This window comes from Periophthalmus magnuspinnatus, chromosome 21 (assembly GCF_009829125.3).
Source record: "Periophthalmus magnuspinnatus isolate fPerMag1 chromosome 21, fPerMag1.2.pri, whole genome shotgun sequence".
Lineage (NCBI taxonomy): Eukaryota > Metazoa > Chordata > Actinopteri > Gobiiformes > Gobiidae > Periophthalmus > Periophthalmus magnuspinnatus.
Window position 1 is genome coordinate 28,880,425 of NC_047146.1, and position 22,469 is coordinate 28,902,893.

Here is a 22,469-nt window from a genome sequence, read left to right on the forward strand (position 1 = left end):
CATTTAGCTTTTCTAAGCCATGTGAAAGCACAAGAAGCAATTAATCGCTTAAAAAACGAATGCGTGCAGCTTATGAGAAGCGCCACATCTGCCCTCCCGGACCCAGCTGAAGCTGCCCCTCTTGATCATTCTGGCAATTCGGGTAAGAAAATTACTGTTTTCACATCAAGAGTCCTAACTCTATATAGGCTACTGTTTTATATTTTTTCTGGTTAATAGGTTCCCTTTGGAAGCCTTTTGACCAAACAGTTGAGAGCAGCCGAAGCACCTCCAGCATTATTGCAGACGCAACTATTGAAGTTGATCGCTACCTCGCTGAAACAAACGCGGCAGGAACAGAAGATCCAGTAGTGTACTGGAGCAGAGCAAAGCGCCTATATCCAAACCTTTATAAACTTACAAGAATTTATTTGTGTTCTCCGGCATCTTCAGTGCCATGTGAAAGAATATTTTCTAAAGCTGGAGAAATACTTTCTAAAAAAAGAAATCGACTAAATCCAAAAACTTTGGAAAAGATAGTTTTTTTGAATAAAAATGAATGAAAACAAGATTCCAATTTCAGGCATGTTTATTGTAACACCGTTAATAACAATGAGAATATGCATTTTCTATTTCAAGAGCGTGTCCTGTTTCAAACAAACCACATAACGTTTGCTATACATTAAATCAACACCAGATGGCAGTATTTTGAAGCTTCACGAATGAACCTCTTGGTGAAGCAATAGTCAGGCACGCTCCAATGGTTCATGGCGCTTCATTTTTCCCATCACTACTCTTACCTGCATCTTCACATGGTCCAGACAAAGAGGGGGCGTGCCCTATGTCGGCCATTTTATAGGCTTGAGTGGGGTCGTGGGCCGGACCATGTGGAGGGAAAAACTGGCTTAGGTTTGTTTATTTCTTTATGTTAAACCTTTCCTGCTTCGCGTCTCCTGACCGTGGTCGGGAGACACAGGGGAGAGCCGTCCTCTCCAGGGCCGAAGGGTCGCTCGTCCTTCGGGGTTTAACCCCCAGTTCTTTACCTTGTTATTTGGAGTGTGGTGCGAGTTGAAAGACCACTCCAGTCTGCTGCTCAAGAGTTGGCTGCTTTATTAGCTCTGCTGCACCGTTAATACACATCAGTTGCACCGTCTTGTCCCCAGGACCACTCTAGACTCACACACATCTCGCTTCTTCGCGGGTTGAACCAAAACTATATGCGCCACATGCACGCGCACGCCACCTCTCACTCACGCTCACGCACCACACTGAGCTAAAGCACATAAAAGCCTGACACACATCGCACAACATTTATGTTAATGTCTTGTGTCTTGTGTTTTTGTTTCATGAACTAAGTGTTTATAGTTTATTTAGTTAAACACTTTTAGTAAAGGGATTTGGGCCCGAGAGATGCTTTTATGGAACATAGTGCTTATGTTACTCCCACAGCCCCCTGGACAAGAGATGGAGTATACCGGGGGCGGAGCTTCCGGTACAGGAAAGTATTTTAGCCTGGGTAATTAGACAGATGAAAAACACCAGTGTAGCCAGGGTACTCGTGGCCTTTTTCTCTTAGTTGTTTAAGTTTGGATGTTTAGTTTGTTGAGCACTGTCAACTTTTGTAAATATGTATTATTTTTTGGTTCATGGAGTACCACTACACGGACAATAAATATTGTCTAATGGGACTTCTTTTGAGGGCCAGCTTCCCCTCAAGAACATTGACACCTCATGTTAGATTATTTACACTCAGGTATTGTTGAATAAGGCCATGAGGCACTCCCATAAATTGGCAGGCTATTTAAACATGATTTCAGTCTCTTGGAACATCACAAAATTGGCTATTGCATTTTAAATCTTATATGATATAACTAGAGTTTTGATTAATTCATACACAAACCCTGCATATTCAGTTCTCCTCTCAAATGGGAACATGTGGTAATGCAGGAAGTGCTCCACTCCAGTTTTTAAACTCCCTACACCTTCACAAGAATCATTTGGATAATTTCAACCTTGGAATTAACAACTTGAACTTGAAATTTGAAAACTACCACGTCATGACATCACAAGGTGGAAAAAAGCATTTTGAGATTTGGAGTTGTCGACAAGGTAATAATAAAGGATAAAGGACTCAAACATGTGTGAGTGACACAAAACACAACTCCAGGTATGTTTTTGATGAGGTTGCAACATTATAACATGACTTAAAGTAAATTTTGTGTAACATAGAACTTTTAAAGGTGCACTATAGTGAAGGGTCCTCCACCTGCTTGCCTTCAGGGAGATTCTTTTGCTTTGTCTGGAGTGTTTCACAATATGGCATCAAAATCTTTCAATCTCAATGGAGAAAAGCAGTTGAAACCAAGATAAAGTTCAAAGAGACGAACAAGTGAAAGACTTCACCAGAAAATAGCATAGTACATCTTTAGACTTGCAACTATTTATTTATTTTATTTTATTTTGCAGTGGGAAGTTAACAATGATTTCTGTTTCACTTAGCTTATGGCTGAAGTGGGTCATTATAAATAGAACTTCTTTTGGTTAATTTTACCTGATGGCATCATGGCCCAATACCCTTTGTTTATATATGGCCTTATGGTCTTTTGTGTAACTAGAGGTGTATATTTCCCATGGTGAGCAAGGCCTATACATCTCCACGCAAGGCTTAGTGCATGCAAAAAATAATACATTCAGACCAACCATCTTTATGACTGCTTTCAACATATTTTATCTCTGTCCTATATAAACTGTAATGGCATAAACAATCTGTGATGTAATCAGTGAAGGAATCACGAGAGAGAAACCACAGACAGGGAAGCAATGCAAAAGCTGTACAATTGGCTTTTACAAAGAAAGACTGAGTCTTATTAAACTAGAAAGCAGCAGTCAAGTAGAAAAGTAGTTACAGACTTTTTTTTGTGGGTCTTGTACTATCGTATGGCATTTTAAAGGTCCTATATTATTCAAAATTTACTTGTGGGCTTTAAGTCATGTTAGAATGTCGTTACCTCATCAAAAACATACCTGGAGTTGTGTTTTGTTTCAATCACATTTGTTTGAATAATCCTAATTATTATTCTGTCCATATCTCCAAAGATCAAAATGCTCTGTCCCACCTTGTGATGCCATGAAGCGATAGTTTTCATGTCAACAATTACCTTTTACCTTTTGTTCAGTAGAGACTGGAAATTCCAGGGTTGAAATCATCCAAATGGCTCAAGTGAAGAGTATGGAGTTTAAAAACAGAATGGAGCACTTCCTGTATTACCCACATGACATCACAAAGTGGAAGTGTTTTCAGTTTGCAAGAACTCAACAAAACAGCTACAGCTATGTTTTTGATGAGAAACAACCTTATAACATAGATCAGAAAACAAGATAATGGGCAGTTACAATGCTTATAGTAAGCCTATAATAACATATGGTTCATAGTGCATAATCTTTACAACCCTAACATTCCACAGGTTACACTGGTTTTGCTAAATCCATGGTTGAATGCCCAGTGTTTTAAAAATGGCAAATATACAGGGTCTGCTAATGATTTTTTGCACAATGCAATGCGACCTGTGTTTTTGTAAGGCAAGGCAAGTTTATTTGTATAGCACAATTTGTATACAAAGTAATTCAAAGTGCTTTACAGAATAAGAAAGACATTAAAATCACACAAATCAAAACATGAATAATCACAAATAATCATCATAAAATTAACATTAAAAGAGAAGGGTGCAGAATAAAGACCTTTCAGTCATATGCACAGCTAAACAGATCTGTTTTGAGCCTGGATTTAAACACTGTCAAAGTAGAGGCCTGTCTAACATCTTCAGGAAGACTGTTCCAGGTTTTAACTGCATAAAACTGAAACGCTGATTCCCCATGTTTGGTGCTGACTCTGGGCACCAGTAGGAGGCCTTTCTCTGAAGTCCTCAGAGTGCGAAATGGTTCATATGGCACTAACATGTCAGAGATGTACTTTGGTGCTAGAGCATGGAGAGACTTGTACACAAGCACAGCTGCTTTAAAGTCAATTCTCTGAGTCACAGGAAGCCAGTGTAGAGACCTGAGCACAGGACTTATGTGCTCGTACTTCCTGGTTCTAGTCAGGACCCGAGCAGCAGCATTCTGGATGTAAGTAAGCCAATCACACCACAGCTAGACCTAAAATAGTAGGCACAGCAGACGCATCTTAGAGTGTATTACAGAGATTAGAATATGACATAAGTGTCAGAGAGGCAGCCCTCTGGTTTAAATCCTACTTATCTGGTAGGTACCAGTTTGTTAATGTAAATCTGAGTTCCTCATCATGTTGTAAGGTAGCCTACGGTATGCCACATAGTTCTTGAGCCTCTTCACACTTTATGTGCTGCTGTTCATCAGAAAACATGGCACTAACTTCCACTGCTATGCTGGTGACACACAGCTTTACTTTTAAGTATCTGTTTCTTAACCCCGAAAAAGCAGAGGTCATTCTTCAAGGTCCAAAAGGCCTGTGAGACTCTTTATCTGACCAGGTAGTCACACTGGACAGTGTCAGTGTAGCCTTCAGCTCTGCTGTAAGGAACCTTGGAGTCTTATTTGATCAAGAGCTCTCATTCACAGCACATATAAACCAAGCCTGTAAAACAGCCTTTTTCCACCCGTGTAGTATAGCCAAAATCAGAAAAATGTTGTCTAAAAGTGGCACTAAATTAACCATGCATTTGTTACATCAAGGCTAGATTACTGTAATTTCCCACTAGCCGAGTGTCCTATAAACTCCATAAAAAGCAGAAACCTTTCAATTAGTTCAAAATGCAGCAGCCAGGCTCTTAACAGGAACTAAAATAAGGGAAGACATCACTCCAGTGCTGGAGTCCCTTCTCTGACTTCCCGTCGAGTTTAGAATTGAATTTAAAGTTTTCCTCCTGACACATAAAGCCATAATCTGTAAGATGCTGTGTATCTTCCAAACAGAGCACTCCACTCTCGAAATGTGTCTAAAAGCACAGTAGGAGGAAGAGCTTTCACACACCAAGCTCCTTTGTTATGGAATCAGCTCCATGACCATGTTAAAGAATCTCTACATTTAAGACCAGGCTTAAAATGTTCCTCTTTGAATAAGCTAATGGCCAAGCCAGTTAGGAGCAGAAATAAAACTTGCAGTTTTAGTTAAGCTGCCTTAGGAGCAGCTATGCTGGGGGAAGTATGGTAACCTGAGCACTGTCCTTTGTTTCCTCCTACTTTCTCTGTCAACAACAACACGGCCATCACTGAGTCCATCCTCACCTCCTCCATCACTGTGTGGTTCGCTGGGGCCACTGCCAGGGACAGACAGAGACTGCAGCTCTGCTGAGAAGGTGATTGGCTGCAGCCTACAGGACCTGTATGTCTCCAGGACTTGGGGGTGAGCAGGCCGTATAGCAGCTGACACTTCTCACCCTGGACGTGGACTATTTGAGCCACTTCCCTCTGGCAGGAGGCTACGGTCCATTGGGACAAGAACCTCTCGTCATAAGAACAGGTTCTTCCCCTCTGCCATTTGTCTCATGAGCACTTTATAGTGTCTGCACAAAACTGGACACTTTATATACCAGTCACTTTAATAAGCCATGTTTGCACTGTTGCTCTGATGGTGCTGTTGTATATATTATCTATCTCTACGTTTTACTGCCATAATTTTGATTTATATTTTATTTAAATAATGTTAATGTCAATAATATGTTATATGGTATTTTAGTGTTTTATTTTGGTAGTGAGGTAGGAACTGTTGTTTTTTGTTCGACCGCTCGACTGCAAAAAGGGACGCACGCCTGGGTTTTTACCTGAAAAGTGTGGCGTGTTTGCAAGATATATTAAAGTTACACAAAGTTAATCTAAGTAAAGCTCATTCTACCTCCTAAATTTGGGTCAGCCAGCGAGGTATGTGTTTGTAGTTTCATGTGTTATTTTTATGTCTTTAATTATTATATTTCTAATTGTAATTTATGTAAATGATTTAGTTCGACGGTGGTTCGGTGGTTCGGTGGTTTGACGGCATTGTTATCTACAATCAAGTTTGCACTTGTATCAATTAAAGATTCATCCAGCCATCAGTAAAAGAACTCTTTATTGACACGAGGAGGTGGCGTGATAGTCGAACTCGGACCTGCATGATTCTCGGCTTCCTGGTGGTGACTTCGTGTCATTTCAACAAGACCACGCTGCTGCGAATGTTAATGGACCCGCATGTTCACCGGTTCCTCCTCAAGAAGACGTCAAAGAAGCCAGACCTTAAAGTTTACGTTTGGAAAAGTGACAAAGTAAGGAGAAACTACAAGGAACTGCGTTAAGCCAGACAACAACTGCACAAAGGGGTAATAAAAGGAGAATTCATGCATATCAAGTTTAAAGCTTTAATTAAGACAAGATAACAAGTTAAAAACTACAAGCACTAAGTTCATAAAGTATCAAGAAGAATAAATATGTTTGAAATCAGTGAAATTCATAATGAAGGAGCTGTTGTAGATGAGGCAGCAGATACAGACCAAGTGGATGAAGCTTGTTTAGAGCAAACTGTGCAGGCAGATCCTCGCAGAAGTGAAAGGCCTCGGATACTGTCAGAAAAAGGGAAAGAATTCCATAAAGATAAGTTACAAGGACTGCAACTTCGCTTTGATAGCATTTATGACAGATGGAAGGCATTGAGTAAAGTTGCTAAAAAATCTGTACTAAAGAAGGATCCGGATGATGTTCTTCAAGGACACATGAGCATTATTCAAAGAGAGCTGAATGAAGTGAACCTTGTTTATGAGGAATATCGCTCCATTGAAGGTCCACCTCATGAAATGTGTTCCAGATTAGACAAGTGCATATCAGTAACCAAAATTGTTCTGCAGAACACTAAATCTCACATTGAAGGAGCAAAGGAAGAACTCATATGGCCTGATGTCAGTTCAATATTTGCATCTTCTACCACCACAAGTGTCTCACTCTCAGGTTGTAACCATTCCAAAGCTGTTACCGTAATCTCCAATGCGTCTTCTGTAAAAAGACAAGAAGATGCTGCAGAGTATGAAGCTACAAAGGCTGTTCTGAAAATAATGACAGAACAAGAGAGACACAGAGAAAAGATTCTAGCACTGGAAGAAGAGGACAAGCGCATAACTGCAGAACAAGAAGTAGCTGCACTGTCAGAGCGCCTCCAAGAGGAAAAGGAGGAAACTGAACGCAAGATTAAAAGACAACAAGAGAAGGCAGCCATATTAAAGAAACAGCAAGAAGAAAGTGCTGCAAGGAAAAGGTCAGTTGAGGATTTCAAAAGAGAAATAGAACATCTGGAAAACCTGAAAAGACTCAATGCTGCTAAAGCTAAACTGCAAGTTTATGATGAAGACTACTTTTCAGTAAAGCAAGAATCTGTCACTCATGACAATCACCCAGTATATGAACAGATAACGGAGCACTACTCACACCCACAGAGAGACTCTAATAGCACTCACGAGAGCACAGGTGAGCTAGTGAAAGTTTTGGCAGAAGCTATGTCAGCAAATAGACTACCTATTCCAGAGCCCTCAGTATTTAGTGGAGATCCACTTAAATTTAAGCATTGGAAATCATCTTTCCAGACTCTAATAGAGAGAAAAAACATACCCACTGCAGAAAAGATATTCTTCCTACAAAAGTATGTAGGTGGACCTGTTAAAGAAGCTTTAGATGGTTATTTTCTCCTTGGCTCTGAAAACTCATATGAGGCAGCATGGCATATGCTCAATGAACGTTATGGTGAGCCATTTGTCATTGCAAAAGCATTTAGAGACAAGATGCATTCCTGGCCAAAGATTACCCGCAAAGATAGTACAGATCTAAGAAAGTTTGTAGACTTTTTACAAAGCTGTCAATCTGCAATGGTCCACAATAACAATCTGAACATCCTTGATGATGGACTAGAGAACCAAAGACTCACTGCTAAACTACCTGACTGGTTAAGTAACAGATGGAACAGAAAGGCCACAGAGTACCAACTAGAGCACAAGCAGTTTCCACGCTTCAGCTATTTCGTGACATTCCTATCCATGGAGGCAAGTATTGCATGTAATCCTATTACATCATATCAAGCTATAAGACAGAATGACTTTGATAAACCGATGACAAAGCCTCCACTCCCAATTAAGAGACAAGACACAGTTAAAATCTTCACAACTAGCACAAATGAGAAAGGCACACTCTCCTGTTTGTTCTGTAAAAGGGTAGGACACAGCTTACACAAGTGTCGCAAGTTTACCGAGAAACCAGTCACAGAAAGAGTCAAGTTTATTCAAAGTAAAAGACTGTGTTTTGGCTGTTTAAACAGTGGTCATCAATCCAAAGCCTGCAGCAACAGGATGATATGCAGCACATGCTCCAAGCCTCATCCCACATGTCTGCATGAAGAAAGACAAAGACAAGACACCAAGAAAGAATCACCTAAAGAACAACAAGTAAGTGAACAAAACGAGACCAAGCCACAAGTAACACAGTCACAAGATACAGTCACTGAGAGCACTTCCAACAGAGTAACTCATGAAAGCAGTAACACACAGACCTCTGCCATAGTGCCCGTGTATGTGTCCACACAAGGTGATCCAAATAAAGAAGTGCTGGTTTATGTTCTGCTAGATACGCAGAGTGATTCTTCTTTTGTTTTGAATGAAGTAGCAGACAATTTGGATACAACCAAAACTCAAGTCAAACTTAAACTATCCACAATGTCATCCAAGAAAACTACGGTGCCGTGCACAAGATTGGAAACCCTAAGAATAAGAGGACTGTTTTCTACAAAGAAACTCACCGTGCCAGTAGTTTACACACGTGACTTTATACCTGCAAATCGTAGTCACATTCCTACTCCAGATACTGCAAGGGCATAGCCACACTTGGAGCATCTTGCTGAACATATTGCTCCACCATTGGACTGTGAAATAGGGCTCTTGTTAGGATACAACTGCCCACAAGCTTTGATGCCCAGAGAAGTTGTTTGTGGTGAAGAAAACCAACCCTTTGCTCAGAAAACAGATTTAGGTTGGAGTATTGTTAGTTACTGTGATTCCAGTGACACAGTCAGTGATGCGATTGGAGTAAGTCACAGCATCATTGTAAAGCAAGTTATACCAGAGACTGAGTTGAATACCAAGGTAAAGAGTGAAGTTCATTACATCTGCAAGACACAAATAAAAGAGGTAACATTCCCAGATGTACTCAAAGCACTTGAAGCAGACTTTATAGAGAGAGCAGTGGAAGAGACAAGCATTTCACAAGAAGACCTCCGCTTCCTAACAAGGCTAAAAGAAGGAATCAAACACAAGCTGGACGGACATTATGAAATGCCACTGCCCTTCAAAGGTGACAGACCAAACCTTCCAAATAACATTTCAAGTGCAATGCAACGTTTAAACAGTCTTGAACGGAGATTTAAGAAGGACCAAAGGTACTACATGGACTACGTAAAGTTTATGGAAGACATCATCTCGCGAGGAGATGCAGAGAAGGTACCAGAGAAAGAACTTTGTAATAGTCCTGCCAGGTATATCCCGCACCACGGGGTATACCACCTGCAAAAGCCCACTAAGATACGGGTAGTGTTTGACGCTTCTGCACAATACCAAAACACTTCACTGAACGAACACCTTCTTACAGGGCCCGACCTCACAAATACATTGGTGGGAGTACTCTGTAGGTTCAGAAAGGGCTCAGTTGCAGTAATGTGTGACGTGGAACATATGTTTCACCAGTTCCATGTGAGACCTCAAGACCAGGACTATTTACGCTTCCTATGGTGGGAACATGGTGATTTAAGCACTCCGCCGTCTACCGCATGAAGGTTCACCTTTTTGGCGCGGCCTCGTCACCTGGCTGTGCTAACTTCGGCTTAAAGCATCTAGGGTGAAGGTGAAGACAAGTTTGATCCAGGTACAGTTAAATTCATTCAAAGGAACTTTTATGTAGATGATGGACTTGTTAATATGATGTCAGAAGAAGAAGCAATACAAATAGTCAAAGAAGCAAGAGAGCTTTGTAGCACAGGTAAACTACGACTCCATAAGTTCATATCAAACAATGAAAATGTGTTAAAATCATTACCCAAACATGAGTGTGCTGAAAGTGTGAAAGACCTAGACCTAGCATTTGGAGAGCCACTCATGGAAAGAGTCCTTGGTGTACAGTGGTGTGTGTCTTCTGACGAGTTTCAGTTCAGAATAACAGTGAAAGAGCACCCTATGACACGGAGAGGAGTCCTGTGCACAGTAGCTTCAGTGTACGACCCATTGGGATTTGTAGCATCATTCATCTTAAAGGGGAAGCAAATCCTACAACAGTTATGCCAAGAGAAAGCTGGATGGGATGAACCACTCTCGGACCAACTCCGGATGCAGTGGGAATACTGGCTTCAAGATCTTCAGAACTTGTCAAAGGTGAGAATGCAGAGATGTCTCTTGCCTGCAAACACAGTTATTAAACAATGTGAACTGCACCACTTTTCTGATGCTAGTGTTACAGGCTATGGACAGTGTAGTTACCTCGGAACTGTTACGTCCAAGGGGGATGTTCATTGTGCCCTAGTAATGGGAAAGTCACGAGTTGCCCCTACTAAAGTCACTACTGTCCCTAGACTCGAGTTAACAGCTGCAGTAGTTGCAGCAAGGACAAGTGTCATGCTCAGAAATGAACTGGAGATAAATTACCTCCAAGAACATTTTTGGACTGATTCTAAGGTTGTGTTAGGTTACGTGAATAATGATGCAAAGAGATTTCACGTGTTTGTGGCAAATAGGATTCAAAGAATAAAGTCACTAACAGACCCACAACAGTGGCATCATGTGCCATCTGAAAGTAACCCTGCTGATCATGCATCAAGAGGTTTAAATTTTCAGCAGCTCCTCAACTCAAACTGGTTTAAAGGTCCAGAGTTTTTGTTGCAAAGTGAGCTACCCATTGAAAATGTCCAAGTTACTGAACTCATGCCAAATGATCCAGAGTTAAAAACAGTGCATGTGCTCAAGACAAACGCATATCAAGAGCAAAGAACAATATTAGATCGCCTCACAAAATTCTCAGACTGGAGAAGAGCTGTTAAGGCCATTGCTCGTTTAAGGAAATTTGTGAAGGACTTTAAAGGTGTCACACAAACACATGGTGAGAACACAAGTATTCAGGACAGACAAGAAGCAGAGCTGTTTATAATAAAACTGGTACAAGACAATGCATTTTGCAGAGAAATCCAAAGTTTCTCTCAAGGAAAGGAAATCCAGCTCCAAGATAAGACACTCAAGCTGTTCAGATTAAGCCCTTTTGTTGATGAGCAGGGAGTACTCAGGGTGGGAGGACGTTTAACCAGATCTAGCCTTCACCTACATGTCAAACATCCCGCCATCATACCAAAGTCAAGTCATATATCATCTCTCCTTATTAAACACTACCACGAGAAAGTGCATCATCAGGGAAGAGGAATAACTGCAAACGAGCTGCGCTCCAATGGACTGTGGATCATAGGATGTAGCAGTGCAGTTGCTTCACACATCCACAAGTGCACAAGCTGTCGTAAGTACAGGAAAGGTACACAAGATCAACGCATGTCAGATCTGCCAGAGGATAGAGTGGAAATGACGCCTCCATTCTCCTACTGTGGTATTGACTGTTTTGGAGCTTTTTATGTAAAAGAGGGCAGAAAAGAGTTAAAAAGGTATGGCCTTCTATTTACTTGCATGTGTTCTAGGGCAATACATATTGAAATGTTAGATGATCTTACTAGTGATGCATTTATTAACGCTTTACGTTGCTTTATTGCTATTCATGGACATGTTAGACAAATCAGATGTGACCAAGGCACAAATTTTGTAGGTGCTAAGGGAGAGTTTTTGAGTGCTACGAAAGACTTTGACCAAGAGCAGTTGAAACAATATGGATGTGACTTTGTACTGAACACCCCTTCATCAAGCCACATGGGAGGTGTTTGGGAGAGGCAAATAAGGACCATTAGAAGTGTGTTAATGGCTATTCTTGATCAAAACTCCAAAAGACTTGACAGTGCCTCCCTTAGAACGTTTCTTTATGAAGTTATGGCTGTAGAGAACCTTAATGATCCAACTAGTGTTGAACCTCCCAATCATATTCTCATGATGAAATCCAACATTATACTGCCCCCTCCTGGTGAGTTTGTAAGCCAAGACCTGTACCTAAGAAAGAGATGGCGCCAAGTTCAATTTCTCACAAATGAATTCTGGACGCGGTGGAAGAAGGAATACCTTCTCAATCTTCAGCAACGACAAATATGGCAAAAGGACAAGAGGAACGCAAAGGTTAATGACATTGTTATTCTTCAAGAGGATAACTCACCAAGGAACAAGTGGAAGCTTGTACGAGTAACAGAAGTGTATCCGAGCGCTGATGGACGAGTGAGGAAAGTCAAGCTGCTACTAAGTGATTCGACCTTGGATAAGGCTGGAAAAAGGACTGTCAAACCAGTATATCTTGATAGGCCTGTACATAAAACTGTATTATTACTTGAGGCAGAGTAATGCTTATAAGTTGTATTGTTGTAATATGTTTGAGAAACCACAATAGTTATGTGATTTGGTGGTTTTACTGCCATAATTTTGATTTATATTTTATTTAAATAATGTTACTGTCAATAATATGTTATATGGTATTTTAGTTTTTTATTTTGGTAGTGAGGTAGGAACTGTTGTTTTTTGTTTGGTTCCGCTCGACGGCAAAAAGGGAAGCACGCCTGGGTTTTTACCTGAAAAGTGTGGCGTGTTTGCAAGATATATTAAAGTTATGCAAAGTTAATCTAAGTAAAGCTCATTCTACCTCCTAAATTTGGGTCAGCCAGCGAGGTATGTGTTTGTAGTTTCATGTGTTATTTTTATGTCTTTAATTATTATATTTCTAATTGTAATTTATGTAAATGATTTAGTTTGACAGTGGTTCGATGGTTTGGTGGTTTGACGGCATTGTTATCTACAATCAAGTTTGCACTTGTATCAATTAAAGATTCATCAAGCCATCAGTAAAAGAACTCTTTATTGACACGAGGAGGTGGCGTGATACTAAGTATTTTATTTTATTTTTAAGCTTTTTTTTTAAACTCTGTGCATGCCCTTATTTGTTTTTGCATTTATTAAGTTTGTTTTTATGTTGCACTATCACCACAGTAAGTTCCTAGTTTGTGAACAGATGGCAATAAAAGTCTTCTGATTCTGATTCTGATTGACTATTCAGTTCACCTAGAGTTTGTTCATTGCTATTCACATGTTGTTTACTGTTCCACTCCCCTCTGGGGAGTGCAACTGTTTCAGATGCCTGGCTGCTGACCACCCAGTGATGATTGGATTGTAGATGTCCTTCCTATGCCCTGATTCGGTTCCATGGAACTGGATCCTCCCTTCCCCCACCTGGCTGGATGACCCACTACCTGACTAGGATGACACCTGTGGATAAGCCCCCCTCTATGTTCTGAGACAGTTATCCATTTGCTTGTTTTCTGTTTATTAATTTGCTTGACCAATGTCTGTTTCATTGTTCATTTCTAACTTCCTGATGGTTAAATCAATTATCATGTTCATTTCTAATAGGCAACTGCTGTTGTGATTTTGGAGAGCCGTATTCTCAGGTGCCGCTAAGTACGATGGTTAGGGACCATCAATAAATTACTGCTGTTTGCTTAAGGCAAGGCAAGTTTATTTGTAGAGCACAATTCCTACACAAAGTAATTCAAAGTGCTTTACAGAATAAGAAAGACATTAAAGTCACACAAATCAAAACATAAATAATCACAAATAATCTTCATAACAGAAGAATGCAGAATAAAAATCTTTGAGTCGTATGCACAGCTAACTGTTTTGAGCCTGGATTTAAACATTGTCAAAGTAGAGCCTGGATTTAAACACTGTCAAAGTAGAGGCCTGTCTCACGTCTTCAGGAAGACTGTTCCAGGTTTTAGTTGCATAAAACCGAAAGGCTGATTCCCCATGTTTAGTCCTGACTCTGGACACCAGCAAGAGGCCTGTCCCTGAAGTCCTCAGAGTGTGAGATGGTTCATATGGCACGAACATCGGAGATGTACTTTGGTGCTGGGCCATAGAGAGACTTGTACACAAGCAGAGCTGCTTTAAAGTCTATTCTTTGAGCTACAGGAAGCCAGTGAAGAGACCTGAGCACAGGACTTATGTGCTCGTACTTCCTGGTTCTAGTCAGGACCTGAGCAGCAGCGTTGTGGATGTGCTGCAGCTGTCTTAACACTTGTTTGGAGAGGTCAGTGAGCAGGCCGTTACAGTAGTCTAACCTAATGGAGACAAATGCATGGATAAGTCTTTCTAAGTCTGGCTTTGACAGTTTACCTTTGATTTTTGCTATGTTTTTTAGGTGGTAAAAAGCTGCACATGTTACTGATTTGATGTGGCTGTTAAAGTTCAAGTCTGAATCCATTATTACCCCGAGATTTCTAGCCTGATTTGAAGGTTTCAGAGAGAGAGAGACTGGAGGTGACCACTGACACTTCCTCTATGTTTCTGTGGGCCAAAGATGATGACTTAAGTATCGTTTGAGTTTAGCTGGAGAAAGTTGTTTTGCATCCACACACTGATCTGTTGGATGCAGTGGCAGAGTGAATCCACTGGTCCATATTCACCTGCTGCCAATGAGACATAGATCTGAGTGTCATCTGCATAGTTGTGGTAAGACACATTATTGCTGTGTATTAACTGGCCTAACGGCAGCACATGGAGATTGAACAACAAGGGTCCCAGGATTGACCCCTGGGGCACCCCACAGGTCAGGGATATTTTATCTGAGACACATTTTCCAATTTCAACAAAGTACCCTTGTTTTCTAGATTGGACTTGAACCAGTTTAGTGCTGTACCAGAGATGCCCACCCAGTCCTCTAGTCTCTGTAAGAGGATCCCATGATCGACAGTGTCAAAGGCAGCACTCAGATCTAACTGGATCAAGACTGAGACTTTGCCTGCATCATTGTTTAAGTGGATGTCATTTGTCACCTTGATAAGAGCAATCTCAGTGCTGTGGTGGGGTATAAAACCTGACTAGAAAACATCAAAGGAGTTGTTCATTTGGAGAAAGTTAATAAGTTGTTAGTAAGCAACTTTTTCATCTGCCTAGAAACGATTTGGTTTTGAGACTGCTCTTCTTTAGGAGAGGGTTGATGACCGCAGTTTTCAAAGTTCTTGGGAATGTTCCAGATTGAAGTGTCATGTTAACTATGCTAGCGAGTGGTGACACAAACTATTGAGCATGAACTTTAGAAATTTAGTGGGTAACACATCGAGGCAGCATGTAGATTAATTCAGACAGGTAACGATATCTTGGACAGTTTTGTCAGATACAGGTGCAAAGTGAGTCAGCTCTAAGTGTCTAGGTGGGTGCTGGGTTGTTATTTGCATTGTGGAATTGATGGCATTTTTAATGCCCTGAACCTTGTCATTAACCTGTTACCGTTCTGATGGCCTGCCCCCGGGCCGTCGCCTTTACTTAACAACTTTACAGCAATGTACATAGATTTCTGCATCACCCACACAAACAATCTACACATCAAATGAAAGATACGGCTCTCCTCTTTCTGAATATGCAAACCACTTTCACCTGCAATCACCGCAGTGCTGAGAGGAAAGCCGTTTTTAAGTTAAAAAAAAAGTGGATTTGGACTTCACTTACCTTTGAGGGCTCTGGTTCTGTCAAACATCAACATGTTCCCACAAAGTTGGTCTCATTGTTCGATACAGGTCCAGAGAATATAATCCAGTCAAGAAATTATGTCCACAAAATAAATTAAATCCTCAATGTATAAGGTGCTGTAGGAGAGTATTCTGAACGTGAAATCTGCTCTGTCACTTTTTTGCATTTCTTTTGTCGATTTCAGGCAAATAAACTTCTCATAGCACCAACTTTGTTTCTCAGTGGTAAACAAACTTGTTAACTTGTGACTGACACTAATGTTGTCCAATAAGGTGGGGGTTATGGGTTACTGGAGCCCCAGACAGCAAATCAGTGCTACAGATGACTGAAAGTTTACGTCCCACACCATTTTGTGGACATTGCCGTTGTGAATGCCTTCAAACTCTATAAAGGACACTGTAGATCAAAGGGTAAAATCCCTATGCACCAAAAGGGCTTTAGAGAAACTTTTGGAGCTGGCAGAAAGCAGGAGCCTTCAGAACACAGCAGAAAGAAGGAAGCATGGAGAAGTATAATCGTCTTGTGTACATTAACCTGATTGTGTACAATATACCCCTGTGCTTCTAGCAACAAAGAGACTGCTATAATGACTGGCACACAGAAGACCAGGCATAATAATGTACAGTGTGTTTTCACTCTGCAGCGTGTGTTTCTTTACATTTTGAAGTGTGTGTGTTTGTAAATATATATTTATTTTGACCCATACCACTTGTTTTGACATTTTATATTGTGTTTTGATATGCTATATAAATTTACATCAGTAATAGAGCAGCTAGGTGTGCAGATACAGATTCCTCTAAGTGTAAGCTTTCAGTAGAGCCCTCATTGATGCATATGGGTTGAAGCATTCAAAAGTTATTGCATTTTTTCCAAATGTTCTCCAAATGTCTTCATTTGGAGAGGTTTGGATAAATTTAGATACATCAGAAGTCCCTCCATAAAATGCCTGAATTTACTAATGATAAAATGAGTGTAAAAATCTCATTTTTATAGATGTTGTCCTCAAATTTGACATGCGAGTGATCAACAATATTTTTAGTTGAGATATTGTGTATTTTTGTCCCCAGCTCCCTATTGCAATTTTCTGCACCTTCATTTTAACAAAAAAATGTAGGCGAGGATGAGAAAATGTATCTTTAATGTGTGTTCCAAAGTGAATAAATGCTTACCAGACATACTTACAGTGATTCTAACATCTGTGGGTAAAATTATAGAATGTTACCTTTACAGAGACCCCAAACTTGTGTATATACTATTGAGGGTTCAATAATGGTTATCATTTTAATTTGAAGAGGTCAGAACAAAGACAATTTTACCAAAATGACCCAAAATTCTAAGGGGTTAAAGAATAGAGCTGGAGGGTTTGTTAATCTGTTTACTATTGCAAACAGGATGCAAGACTTCCAGTAATGTCAGAAAAATACCTCTCCCTTGTTCTACATAAAGTGTGGTTGTACATGTGCATCTTTTCTCTGTAAATCTAATGTAATGAAGTTGGAGCTTTGACTTGCACCATTCACGCTTGGCCCTCCAGCACTAACTTTTCTGTGCCCTGACTGAGCCATCATTCCTCCATGGTGCTTTCTGCTTATCTTTAACCATTTCAAATTCATCGAGGCAATGGTGTCCAGAATATTCAAAATACTCAAAGTCAGAGAGTTAAACAAATCATCAACATTAGAACATGAGGCATTGAGTGTATCATATCCATGAATAGTGCACCGGTGTTATCATATATGTGATTTAAAAAAAATTGCAGGACCAGCCGCTAGTTTGGTAATAACAGACAAGTCCAAAAAGACACAGAAATGATCAGCCAGAGCAACTTCCACCACACTTACATTTGAAATATTTACTCCTTTTGTAATGAGCAGGTCAAGAGTGTGCCCTCTGTTGTGGGTGGGCTCGCTGACATGCTGAGTCACACCAAAGGTTCCAAGGACAGAACTGAGCTCTTTAGCATTTCTTTCAAACACATAATCCACATATACATTAAAATCACCTGTGATGACTAAACCATCAAAGTCTGTGCATATGACTGAAAGCATCTCAGTAAAATCATCAATAAAACTAAGTTTAAAACTTTGTTTTAGCTCAATTTTAAAGGAAACATCCCAAATGACAACCTGTGAGTGACCAAATTATCTCTAAAAAACGAACACACACCTCCACACACTTTTTGTTTACTCATGTTGCAGATTCAAATTTGAAGTTGAGTGGAGTTGATTCCACGAGAAATGCATTACCAGTGTTTTTGTCGGTTAAAAGCATAAAATCGAGATTAAAACAAGAAATAAAATCATTAATTAAAAATGACTTGTTACATAAAGATCTGACATTGAGCACAGCAAATTTCAGATTCATTTCAGTAGGGCTGGATGTTATCTGCTTATAGGGAATGTGAACTAAATGTCTCTGATTGGACAGTCTAACTATCCTTCTGTTAATCAGTATACGTGGTGTCATTGTAGATAAACATGCAAGGACAAAATTGTTGGTACCGTTCGGTTAATGAAAGTAAAACTCATAAGTAATAATTTTTAAAAATCAATCAAATTTAACCAGTGAAAGTGAGACATTGCTTTTCAACCATGCTTCAACAGAATGACTAAAAAAAATAAACTCATAAAACAGGCCTGGACAAAAATGATGGTACCCCCAGAAAAGACCAAAGGGACATGTTGGTGTGTCCATTAATTAGTGTGAGTGAGTGTGATTCCCCTGTAATTGGAACACGCCCTCCGGTCCCCCTTCCAAGACAGCCCCACAATATCCAGAGACTTGAGGTACTTGGGACGGATCTCATCCACCCCTGGAGCCTTGCCACCGAGGGGCTTGCCAACCACCTCGGTGACTTCAGCCAGGGTGATGGACGAGTCCACCTCCGCCTTTATAAAACATTTGAGATTTTATTGTATTTAAATTTTGGAGGTTAATTAATTTATACATTTTTTCAGTAGCTTCCAGGAGGTTGGGTGCAGAGAGGACTGGGCAGGTGTCTCAATGACCTGGTGCACAGATGGGTGCAGAGGGTGTCCAGGTTGGGGACCACTGGATCTCATCTCTGGTGTTGGCAGATGATGTTGTCATGATGGCTTCATCAAACCACAGACTGCAACATGCAAAATGTAGTGAAGGAGTTCAAAGGCTCAATCTAAATTCCTACACTTACCTATGGTCCCTGGTTTTGTTTTGTTTAGTCCTGATTTAGACCTGGTTTAGTCTTGGTTTAGTCCTGGGTTAGATCTGTGGTACTACTTTTATCAATGGTCATGAGCATTGAGTAATGACAGGGTTAGTTATATAAGCGGTTGAAATGAATTTCCTCTGCAGGGTGGTTGGGCACTCTCTTGGAGATAGGGTGAGGAGCTCAGAGAGAAGGAATTCTGAGTAGAGCGCCGCTGCTTGTCCATGTCAAGAGGAGTCAGCTGAGGTGGCTCGGGCATCTGTTCCGGATGCCTTCTGGACACCTCCCTGGGGAGGTGTTCCGGGCATATGGGGAAGAGGGGAATAGCCACAGTGGAGGCACTCTGTTAGCCTAGGCTCAACTTTGGACCCCCCTGGAAGAGCAGGAGGAAATGTGTGGGGAAAGGGAAGTCTAGGCATTCGTTCAGACTTACCTCCTTAACCTGGTCCTGGATAAAGTGGAAGAAAACGGCAAAAAATTAGCTATTAAACAGATCCTTAAAAATCCCACAAAGGGTTAATTCTGGAAACCAAAAGGTGTGCATGGTGCTTGTGGACTAAGACTACTATAATAACTTGGTTTGAGATCCCTAGTTTACCTAGGTCACCTGCTTTAGAAGCTATTGGAAAAAATAAAAATAAAAAAAATCTGACTTTCAAAGGGGAAAAAATTCTTGAAAATTCCACAAAGGGCTAATAGTGCAATAGAGCCCGACAGGTGGATGGCGCACCAACTACAGAGCAGCATTAAGGTTTGTGTGGAAGCCAAAGGGAAAGCACTCAAACGAACATGATGATGCCAACAGTCATACTTAAGCGTATTTTAGCGTCAATACGGACTATTTTGTTTGTGAAAAATGTGCAGATGGTAAACACTTTGTGCATTTGTGGACAGGGAAGATGTCTATGCTTTTCTCTCAATTAGATGTAACAAAAGTTTCTTTTTTTGGCTTATCCCATTGTTGTGACGCTTTGACCAATCAGATTCAAATAATCGTCAAGATGTTCCGCGTTTTCGATCGCTTTCAGCGAGAGCCATCCCAGATTGAGAATGTGTAGAACTCAATTCAGAATGACACGCACCGGTGTGGGAGGACATCTAGTGGTTATGTTGGTGTAGTACAGTAACAATGCTGCTCGGGTTAGTGAAAGTGGGGACTCGCGGTGCTGGACCCCCTGTGAACACTGAAGAGCACGTCATGTTAGAAGCGATGTTCTCAGGTGGGACAGTTCCACAGACGTCAACTGGTCTCATTTTGTGAACACACAATTTTTCCATCTACACCAGCAACAAAGAGGTGGTCACGTGGGCTTACTGTCTCTATTAAATAGGGCCTACTCCATAAAGTTGCTCAGTCTAATTAAACTATTGGGATAGGGCTGAGTTGAAGCCCTGAAGACTGTCAACTATTTTGAAAAATCATGTTTGGACACAGTAGGCTTTGACAGTAGACAGTAGTAGTAGTATCACATGAAAAAAAATACATAAAGAATAAAAAGTATTGAAGTACTTGTTTAAAAAATGACTTAAAGACTAAAAAGTAAAAGTATTTTGCACAGGTTTTGAGATTTTAAAAAACAGCTTTAATTTGATTCATTTTGATACAGATTTTTTTTTTCAGAAACAATTGATCTTTTTATTCTAGCTGTTGTTTTTTTTAACTGTGGCTTTCAAAGAATAATAAAAAAATACTTTTACTTTTCGGTCCTGTTAAAAAAAGTAGAAGAGTAGATTCCATTGAACTAATAAGTTAAAACCATACTTCAGAACATTTTTCATCGAGATATATCATGTCATACTGTGGAAGATTATAACCAAAGGAACAACAATTCCATGGGAACAAGCAGGCCTAGGTTAAGTAAGAGTCAGGTTTGTGGAAATGCAAGCCCAATGTAGGTTTTTCCGTTTTTCGATGCAATTCATAATGAAAAAATATGCTTTTATTTTAGACAATTTTTTTTTGGCTAAAAAGTTACATACTGTGGCTTTAGGTAACTTAAAGTCTTTTTAATCATTACTCCAATTCAATTTGAAAATGGACTGTGTTTTTGTACTTGATGTCTATAGTTTGTAATGTGTTTGTCCAACAGTTTGTCATATTGTGCTGTAGTAGTACTTGAAAACAACACACTCAAGGTGTTTTGCAGCACTACATTCAATTAAGATATGCCACAAAACTATTTTCTTGGAGCCAGATCCCAGTTTCAATTCGATCTTCGTTCAGGTACATAAGGTCATCTTGCTTCTTCTCAAAGTCCAATTCACACTTTTCACTTTTTTCATTTAAATGTACCTGTCAGTCATTACAGTGGGTGGAAAAACTGTTTTTGTGTGAATGGAGAGCTGCATTTAAGAGAAAAGTCATAGACCGGGATATTGTGATTTGACCAAAACAGCAGATTGCCACAGGGATAAGTCACCATTCAATGGTTCAATTTTGATCGCCATTTTGCTCAGATCAATCCCTGGAGATGTTGGTGGAAATGGAGATGTCACAGTACTGATAGATATTTGGTTCCTCAGGACGTTCAGCACCTAGGTCCTCTGTTTGTGTCTATGGAATATGAAGGTGTGGACCTAAAGAAGCTGAGATGAAGCCACAGACACAGACAGAATGAGAGGTTTTTCAAAGTTCCATGTGGACATGTGCTGTGGATGACCTCAGCTGGAGTTTATTTTCCAGGGCACTTGCTCATATCTGAAGTGCTGGAGGTCTGTCCACACCTCACTGTCACCTCAGCCTGGTGTGAGCCCAGCAACCAATACTGCTGTTCAAAGTCTGCTACATAAACACACATGCTCTATGTTGAAATACAAGTTTATGTTTCTCAAACATGGCACAGAAATACTCATGGACATTATGTAGGCTCTATCCAAACAAAACCCTGTGGTCAGCTGCAAAGAGGATTTTTTTTCGAATCTACTTATAAAACATACATCAACAGCTACAACAGACACGTGAGAGGGGAGAGCTGCAGCTGACAGGTGAGAGGGTGGAGCTATAACAGACAGGTGAGAGGGCGGAGCTAAATCAGACAAGTGAGAGGGCAGAGCTGCAGCAGACAGGTGTAAGGGAGGAGCCAGAGCAGACAGGTGAGAGTGTGGAGCCACAGCACACAGGTGAGAGGGCGGACATACAGCAGACAGGTGAGAGTGCGATGCTACAGCAAACAGGTGAGAGGGCAGAGCCACAACAAACAGGTGAGAAGGAGGAGCTACAGCAGACAAGTGAGAGGGAGGGGCTAAATCCAAGAGGTGAGAAGGCGGCGCTGGGACAAACAGGTGAGAGGGTGGAGCTATATGATGGCTTTGCTTTGGTCCTCCCTTGTAACATGCTGGTGTGGAGCTGTCAGCCCTCCTCACAGTTATCACTAAGTTGACATCCACACAGGCCTGAGGCATTCCACACTGAGCCAACTCTAAATATAACTGCAGTCTGAGGGGAGTGGCCTGGGACTGTTTCCTCATATGAATCCTCAAATGTGAATAATCACATGTGAATTAGTGTTGCCACAATTCTAAAATTTCAAATTTCCTAAACCATGGACATACTTTAAGACCGCCTTGTTTCAGTCCAGTTTACTCCTATTCTATAATATCTCATTCTGAAATGTGCAATT

General features: G+C 40.6%; 1 long non-coding RNA gene across 1 annotated transcript in view; it reads left to right on the forward strand.

Moving 5' to 3' along the window:
* Positions 1-22,469, forward strand: part of LOC129457312 (uncharacterized) — a 348,575-nt gene that overhangs the window by 220,975 nt on the left and 105,131 nt on the right. The window lies entirely within an intron of this gene.